The sequence below is a fragment of the Alligator sinensis genome, unplaced genomic scaffold, assembly GCF_000455745.1.
Source record: "Alligator sinensis unplaced genomic scaffold, ASM45574v1 scaffold1252_1, whole genome shotgun sequence".
Classification (NCBI taxonomy): domain Eukaryota; kingdom Metazoa; phylum Chordata; order Crocodylia; family Alligatoridae; genus Alligator; species Alligator sinensis.
This window is the reverse complement of record NW_005843541.1, coordinates 90,023-98,523: the sequence shown is the minus strand read 5'-3', so window position 1 is coordinate 98,523 and position 8,501 is coordinate 90,023. Positions and strand designations below refer to the sequence as shown.

Sequence of the window (8,501 nt, the reverse complement as noted above, 5' to 3'; positions counted from 1 at the left end):
GGGCTGAACTGGCACAGCTGCACCCCCACTGTCTCAAAGCAGGTAGACATTTCCCCTCCCCACCCCGTTCTATGCTCAAAGGCAAGCCCCCTTGCCTTTCCCTCTCCTCTCATTTCCACCCCCACTCACCCCCGACACCCTTGCCTGCTGCGGGGACAGCACGCGGGGGGTGAGGGGAGCAACTGCCCATTCCAGCTCAGCTGCATGGGGGCTGCATTCAGCCCAGGACTGTGGCAACAGGCAGCTGCAGCAACAGGCAGGTACATTCCCCCTTTCCCCTGCCAGCTTGCAAGTAGGCATGTTCCCCCTTTTCCTTGCCAGCCCTGAAGCAGGCATGGGGAGAAGGAACATGCCCCTGGCCACTGCCCCTGTTGCCACACTGCCCAGTGAGTGCAGCCCCCACGCAGCTGGAAAGGAAGAGCTAATCTCACAAAGTTGCTCTCGTAGCAATCTGCTGTGGAACAAAACTCAATCTCAAACACTATCTTAGGCTGACTTACCCCTTTTTCTTCTGGTACAGAAGTACACCTCCAATGCAAATGACACAACCCACCACGACTGGTGCTAGAACTAAAAAAAGCAAGAAACGGCAACTGGGAAATGAAGTTACACAAAACAAATCATTTTGCCCAGATATAAGAAGCACCTTGTACAGTGCTGGAACTGCCTCACTAGCAACAGACCTTCTCTGACAGACGATAATGATGGAGGAGCCCTTTCCTTTGCATCCCTGATCAAAAAGCACAAGTGTTCATTTCTGCATCCAGAAACTGGTGCTCAGTCTCAAGCTGCCAAATAAAAACTGGTAGCAATCATAAAAATCATAGAAATGCAGGGTCCACAGAGCTCAACTTCTTCTCAAGGCAGGATCACCCCTGCCTACATCATGCTACATGACTGTTTGTCTAACACAGTGGTTATCGACTTTTTAAAACTCGAGGCATCCCTCGAAAAATGCTAGCTCTTAGTTTGCACACTTGTTTTGACTACAGGAAAAATAGAGCAGTTTATTTCTGTTGCAATAAACTCAAAAACCACAGCTAAGGATTCCTATTTGAAATGTCTGGGTTAATCCTGTGATTCATATTGCCAACCCAATGGTCCTAGCATCGTATGGCATCCTTGAAAGGATCTCAAGGCACCACAGGATGCCATGGCACCCTGGTTAAGAACACAAGTTTAAGCTGTTCTTAAAAACTTTGGGAACAAACTCACTGGACTATCAGACATAATGCCCAAAACATCAAAAATTCCCGTGGACTTGTCACAGGTAAAGCAAAGGGAGGAGGGACACTGTAGGTTTTAAAAACTGAAGAGGTGTGACCCTGAGTGGGGTTTCTGTCCCTCTCATCAAATCATTTCAGAAAGAAACATCAACGGGTATAAACTGTTACATGGCAACACTGGGCACAACGGTATATCAGTAGCAGAGAAACCCAAGAACTCCCATACCAGGGGCGTTACTTGTTACACCAAAAAAAACCCCCCAAAACCAACCCAACTTTGTTGTGGAGAAAGAGGAACATGGACTCTGGATATTGATGTACAATAAGCACTTTAGCATCTGGAAGTATTTTTTTTCACTTTGAGGTTACTTACCACCAAAAGCTATTTTATATGCATTCCCTAAAGGGGAAAACCAAAAGAGAGTTAAAACACGAAGCCATGCTTGATTCAGCAGTTTGCAAGGAATAACACCATAATCCACACATGTGGTACAATATTTTGTACACTACATTATATCAAAATAATGGTAAATATAATAATGTAGTCTTTTGAAACAAAACAGTGTAAAATGGACAATTGTTAGTTAGTGGGAGCCATGATCCAACTGTTGGAACGTCTAGCAACGAAGAAAATACTTTTTCCTAAGCCTCCGTGTATGTGTACTCTTTAATACAGTCAAGAAAGCCATGAAAGAAAAAAAAGGTTCAAGGTTTTTGGTTCTATGAAGAAAAGCACATTAAGGAATATTGTCTATAATCTTCTATGCTCCTTTTCTTACTGGGGCAAGGTCATCCAATGACACAAACGTGGTGCTACATTTTCTGAACGGCTTTGCTGTGTCCAGTGAATAAATAAATGACTAAAGCAGCACCTGCTCTAACCGCACTTCACTTCTCCAGGGTTAGGGTGAGCCTTTGCAGGGTATCAGTTGCAGGCACAGGTGGACAGCGACAGATGCAGGAACACAGACGCACACCACAAGTGGAAAGAGGAGCAATAGCCAATCCACTCTTGTCACAGGAACAGCCAGTGCATTATCAGTCTGGCTGCCATGCATACTGCAGGCCAGAACTATTTTTTTGGAGTAGGAGGAAGACCTCTAACAATGCCACGGTTTGTAGAGCAGGTGAGAAAAGTCAAGCAGAGCCCCCTGCTGTTAGTAACTAAGTGCTGAGCCCTGTCACAAGCTAGTAAAGCTCAGTAGACACACTTCTATCCTCACTGAATGTTGCATTCCTCAAAGAGCATTTCTGTTGAAGACTGGAATTACAAGAAGAAGGTCAGCTGGAAAAAGCCAACTCTGTGTAAGATCCCCAACAAATGGAAAAAAGTGTTCGGCACCGGAATAGCCTAACTAACTTTGTGTTGCAACACAACTCAGGCTACTTCTCCATCTCACACAGAAGAAATGAATGGATCAAGATCAGGAGAGCATGAGAATGCCTTGGAAAAGGGATATGAAAGAAGGGCATACCAGAACAGGTGTTTAATGCACAACGAGAGAGGTAGGAAAGTGCTTAAGAAAGGTGTGCTAGAGGGTCACAAGTAGCTACGAGAAGGACAGTTAGAGACCCTAAAAATTGGTCATGAAGAAGATGTCTCTGAAAACAAGCAAAAAAAAAAAAATCACTCAATGGCTTGAAATCCCAGCAGACCTCAGCATTCACACAACCCATCCACGAATATAGTCACAAAATACACAACTTTTTTTACAACTGCAAACCTCAGAACATTTGGAGTCAGTAAAAGGATTTTTTCTTTTTACCTGATTTAGGTTGAGCTTCCTCTTCTGTTGAATTTGCCGCCGGTCCTACATAACATGAGACATGCAGGTAAGTACATTAAAATGAAGAGATGATATAGGTTTAATCACAGTTCCCCAGCACCAAACTGCACCTCCTCTCTGTCTCCTTTGCACCTCAGTTAAATCCACAGAACAAAAAGGGTTGTTCCAGAGCCCATCATCTCAGACTCATACACAGTCTATCCAAGAGCAAGCAACCTAAAATGCATGGTTTCATTTTCCTGGGGTACACACCATGCAATCTCCATTAATATGTGCCTTTGATAGGCAACTCTGTTTTCCTAATGATCACTCTCCAGTGCCATTTCACTCAGCCTTTACACCCCCAGACGCACAATTTCTTTGTGGGTACTTCCAACGCCTTTTGCCTCGGGGACTCAAAACCCATCAGCTAGTGATGGAGCATGGCACCAGTAAAGGCTATGTGGCATGCTCACGGGGGTACAGGATCTCTTCGTTACACTGCTCCCTTCTCCCAAGAGATTTCACAGTTCTGGGCCCATTCACTTGTGGCCAGAGTGCAGCACTATCTTCACCATCAGCTCCTAAACCCTCCCAAGCTCTACATTCAGCACACCTGCACAAATCAACCCCAAATGATCACAGACATGTAAAGCTAGCGAGCCGTGGGAAAAAAGCCAGAAAGAGAAAATCCTTGCAATGCATGTCCAGAAGGGAGTGTGCAAAACACTGTCTATTGGTACTTCACAGGAGCACTGACAGCACAGGCCACTTCCTAGAGCTGCGGAAGAGCAGAAGTAGAGAAATTAGAAGGAGCCACCCTGTTTTGTTTAGCATGGAAATGACCTTCCCGAGCTCTGAACTAGAAACAACTGATAGTTCTTTTTACCTGAAGGACTAGCGCTTACGTAGGCAGACAAGGTTCCTTGGGTGAATTTGATATCTTTTACTAGACCAACCCAAATAGTTGGAGAATATTTATTAAGCAAGCTTTTGGGTTCAAAAACCCTTTGTCAGGCTAAGGATGTTTCAGCAGTTGGTATGTGCTCTTCCTGGATGGAATGAAAAGCACTGGATAGTGCTTACGTATGCACTATCCAGGGAGATCTCAGGCATGGCTCACCTATGCCCTATACATGCATGATCAAGTACTTATTAAAAAGTAGTATGCATAAAAAAGTTGAAAGAGGGGTTGTACGCACTCACTCAAAATGGAGCATGTATTCGGGGATGTGCAAGTGGGGCCGCCTCAGGAATTAGGCTAGCATCAGGTGTCCACTCAGACCTTTCCAACCATAATCCGGGAGATCTCCAATTCTAACATTACCAGCCAAAACCATCGGCCAGGTCCAGAAGATGTGCATCTCCACCCCAGCAAACACCAATAGGTATCAGAGAATAGGAAAGGAAGACTTCCCCATGATGTGTGCAATAGACCTGGCCGTGATACAGATCTCCAGATCCTAGTATGCCCGTGTCCCTCACACTAAGGGGTGAGGCAGCCACAGCCACTATTCAACCAATTCACCAGGAAGGATCCCAGGCATTGGGACTCCGAGTCACGACAGTAACAATCAGGAAGAGCTCTAAGACTCTTCCTGGTTGAAACCTAGACTGTGTGCGCAGGGCCAGTGTCATGAAGGAACAAGGGAGGGGCTCCTCTGAAGAGAAGCAAAAAACAAGAGAACTTTAAAGGAAGCAGGGATCACTTTATTGGAAATGAAGCCCCACTCATCTGCCATTGTGGGTCCCAAAGTGGTTAGGTACCATGAGAATGTGCAAGGGGAACAAGTTGCACAGATTGAGAAGAACACAGCATCTCTAAATTTCTTGAGATGCTGATTCAAAAGCAGTCATCAGCATCATGATAGGCCCTCATGTTTTTATCATGTGGCTCCACTTCTTACACTTACATAAAAATGTACAAGCTGACAGCCATCCAACCTAGGAACAAAAAGTGCAATCAGCTATCACAAGAGCCACCTCGCAGGTGGTGTGCCAGGACCACAAGGAGAATCACAAGACCAACATCGCTAACTTACCACACTACACATCCCACACTGAAAGAAATACTCTTCAATGACCTGAACACGTGCCAAGGGAGGCAACCTGGAAAAATATAAGAAATCCCTCTGCAGTCTTCCCCTGAAAACGCGCATCCACACCAACCTCTAACAACCTTCCTGCACAACAGATAAAACAAAGAGTAACAAAAAAATCTAACTGGACACTTCCCAGCAGAAAAAGCTACACACTGGACTACTATATTGAATGTTTCAGGAAGAAAGCTAACAGTGATATCTTCAACAAAACCAGGACCACCACAGCCTCCTTTCCTCAAACCCATCATCTCTAGTATCCAGGCAGACAGGCTTCGCACAGCCAGAGGTTTCAACCAGCACCGCTGGTGGTCTGCACTGGAGTTTGCCTAGCAGCAGTGAGACCAATCCTACTGCAGAGTACCAGAGCTGCACGGTGGGGCTGGCTCAGTAGCCCCAAGTGGCCAAGTGCCCACTGCAGGACCAACTCCACGGGCTGCAGGACCAGCTCAAGGGCCAGCCACACCCCGCCCTCCACCTCTACCTGCAGCCAGGTAGCTAGCCAGCATTTCAAGTCCTGCTTTGCCCCAGAACCCACAGACGCTGGGCTCAGAGGAACACAATAGTCGTCTCGCTCCCATCCACAAGCCCCAGGTTCACCTGGGCTCTCTTAGGGCTGCTTTTAGTTTAGACTTTGCATAAAGAAAGGAGCTTAGTGCCAGGAGAGACGAGCAGTCCACTCCTCCACATTGAGGCCTAGACAGGCGTGCTGCACCACACACGCAGCAGCACCAAACCCATCAGACAAAGCAGGCTGGCATTAAAAGCTGTCACCTTGAAATTATGCCTTTTCTCTTCCAGAAACATTTCAAGTGCTGCCTCCTAACACACAAGTGAAAATGTCATTCAACTACAGACTCATTTCATAGGTTGTTTCTACTTGCACAGGTCACGTGTTGGCACAGGAGGCCAACAGTCCTAAGGACAAGCCTTGACCCTTGTGGCAGCCACTCAGTGCTATCCCATGTGCCACTTCAAACAGGTGAGTAGACAGCTAATACTCACGGGGGTCACAGATTGGCACAGAAGGCTTCCAGGTGTTATCCTCTGCGCATCGAATCACACCATCACTACCTCCCCTCAGGGAGTAGCCAGGATTGCACTCAAATGTTATTGTGTCTCCATAGGAATAGACAGCGACTGATCCAAACTTTTTTTTCCCATGTGGAACCACCGGGGCTAGACACTTCACCTCTGGAAATTAAAGCATTGACAAGAGTGTTTTGCAGAGGGAGGAGATTATGGGCGAGAAAGGAAGGAAAGGAAACAAGCCCATCCTCAGGCCAGGAAAATCACTGCAAGGTCATTTACCTATTAGACATTATGTGGTTTCATTTAAGGGACTGAAACTGGGAGACCAGAGCCCCATGTTCCCTCCCATGAAATGGGGATTCCTGCTCTCCAGCCCCCAATCCCAGTGTCCCTCCCCACACCCACTGGCCTGGCTCTGCTAGCGGGGTGGCACAGGGCTGCAGCAGAGCAGACAGAGCAGAGAGGAGCTCTCTCGCTGACACTGGCTCCACATCCCCCTGCTGCAGTGCACCTGCACTGTGAAGTGCTCCAAATGTTACATCCATCCCTATCCTGAGATGATTAATCCAAAGGCAGCATGTCTTATACCATAGCAAGTCTAAAATGAATATGCTTTTCTTGTACCATGGCAAATCTAAAATGAATCTAATCGTTCAGTCCTCCCCAACAAGGTTTGGAGACACGTACGGCTCAGTAGAAAGGAACAGTTCTCTACTCTACAGTTACTGTGATGCTTTGTGAGGTCTTGGCCACTGTATTCTACGTCACAGGTGTGAATGCTCACGGGTGTGTAAGACCATCGTGTACTGGGGCCTACACCTGTGCCCAGGCTCCCTTTATCCCCCTATGGCACAAAGAAGAGAGAGAACAGCTCCAACTGCTCTTCGGTTCCTTCACCAGACACAAGCCCACTTGTATCTAGGGCAAGTCAAAGACATTAGATGTAATCATCTTACTTTCACAGTAGGGAAACTCGCCATCCCAACGAACATTGCTTCCGACATCGAGCACACATCGAAGAGAATGGCTGCCAATTAATCTGTACCTAAAGACAGAGCAAAGGTTCCGGTTTCTTACACAAATGTATGAAGAGCTAGGTAACTGTTAGCAAAGATGGGCAGCCAGCTCTTTTTGCCAGAGTGGAGAAACCATTGAACAATCCCAAATATAAAACAAGATGTGGCTAAGGCCCAAGGAACACGAAGGAGTAAGAAACACCCAGTTGTTACTGCTAACGCGCTTCTATGCTTGCCAGAACATTAGCTGGGAAAACCCTGTGCCTCCGTTCTCTCCCAGAGCAGAGTCGCATACTTTCTAATCCCTTGCTGAGGGCAATAAGCAGCTCTTCTACCAAATTAGAAATGTTTTCTCTTTATTCTTCTCATTCCCAAAGTGCTGAATTAGGGCAGCTGGTTGGTCCCTGCGGTGGGATCTGACCAAAGCCCAGGAAGCTAACAGCACTGTGAGCCAAACAGCAATCGCCAAAAGGTTCAGACTTGTCTCAGGTCTCTAAGGGTATTCTTACACAAAACATCTAAAACATGAGCACCTGCTTGTTAAAGCTTTCTAAGTCATGCTTAGTGCCCTCAAAGTTATGCCACTTCAGGCGAGGGTTAGCTCTGTGCCGTGCTACCTATCTCGCGTTAGGGTAATTTCAGTCTGCTTTCAGCGAGGAATGCCTGGACCATTCTGCAGCCCAGAGCAGGGCACTGCTTGCTGGTCTTTGGCAGCTCCTGTCAAACTTACTGTGGGGGCACAGACCAGGAAAGACGGGGCTGACCAGGTTTTCACCGAGCATAGAAACTTTGTTTCTAAAACCAGCCCTCCCCTGCGGTGACGGCACTGATGGGAGAGGAGACAGCTGTCCTGGGCTGTTGTGCATCAGGCCTCAATCCGTTCCCAAAACCTGAGCTTACCAAAAGAAATCTAAGGACTAACTCAGATGTTTAAACCCAAAGCACAATTCCAAAACCTACAGACCCCACAGAAACTGCAGCAACACCCCTCCCATGTTAGTCAGTGAGAGTGCAGACCTATCCGTGCCTCTTCATTCAGAAAGCCATCGGTCGACTTGCCTGCAGCAAAAAGCCCTGAGCTCAGCTCCTAACCTCTGCCAGGCCTGGGAAGGCAGCAGCCCTCTAAGGAGCTCCCTCCACCCCAGGCCCCATCAGTCCTATGGGCAATGGGGCTTGCTCTCCCTTCTCCAGAGGCCTGTCCTGAACACTGCTCTTCTACCAGAACAGGCCAAGGAAATGAAACACAAATCCACATCGCCTGCACGGGCACAAACCAGTCATCACGGAAATGCAAAGCCTTCCATTACATTACCACATCTGGAAGTGCCTGTTTTGTGCAAGGAAGCCAGAAGCCACTGAGCC

The 8,501-nt window shown here is 47.2% G+C and overlaps 1 long non-coding RNA gene across 1 annotated transcript; it reads right to left on the bottom strand.

Annotated features, from left to right (window-relative positions):
* Nucleotides 1-500: 500 nt before the first annotated feature.
* Nucleotides 501-6,279, bottom strand: LOC102374796. The gene is made up of 4 exons (XR_325524.3): nucleotides 6,097-6,279; nucleotides 2,993-3,037; nucleotides 1,600-1,626; nucleotides 501-570 (listed from the first exon to the last, which is right to left on the bottom strand). It is a non-coding gene; the product is annotated as an uncharacterized LOC102374796 (long non-coding RNA).
* Between the last annotated feature and the right edge of the window lie 2,222 nt (nucleotides 6,280-8,501).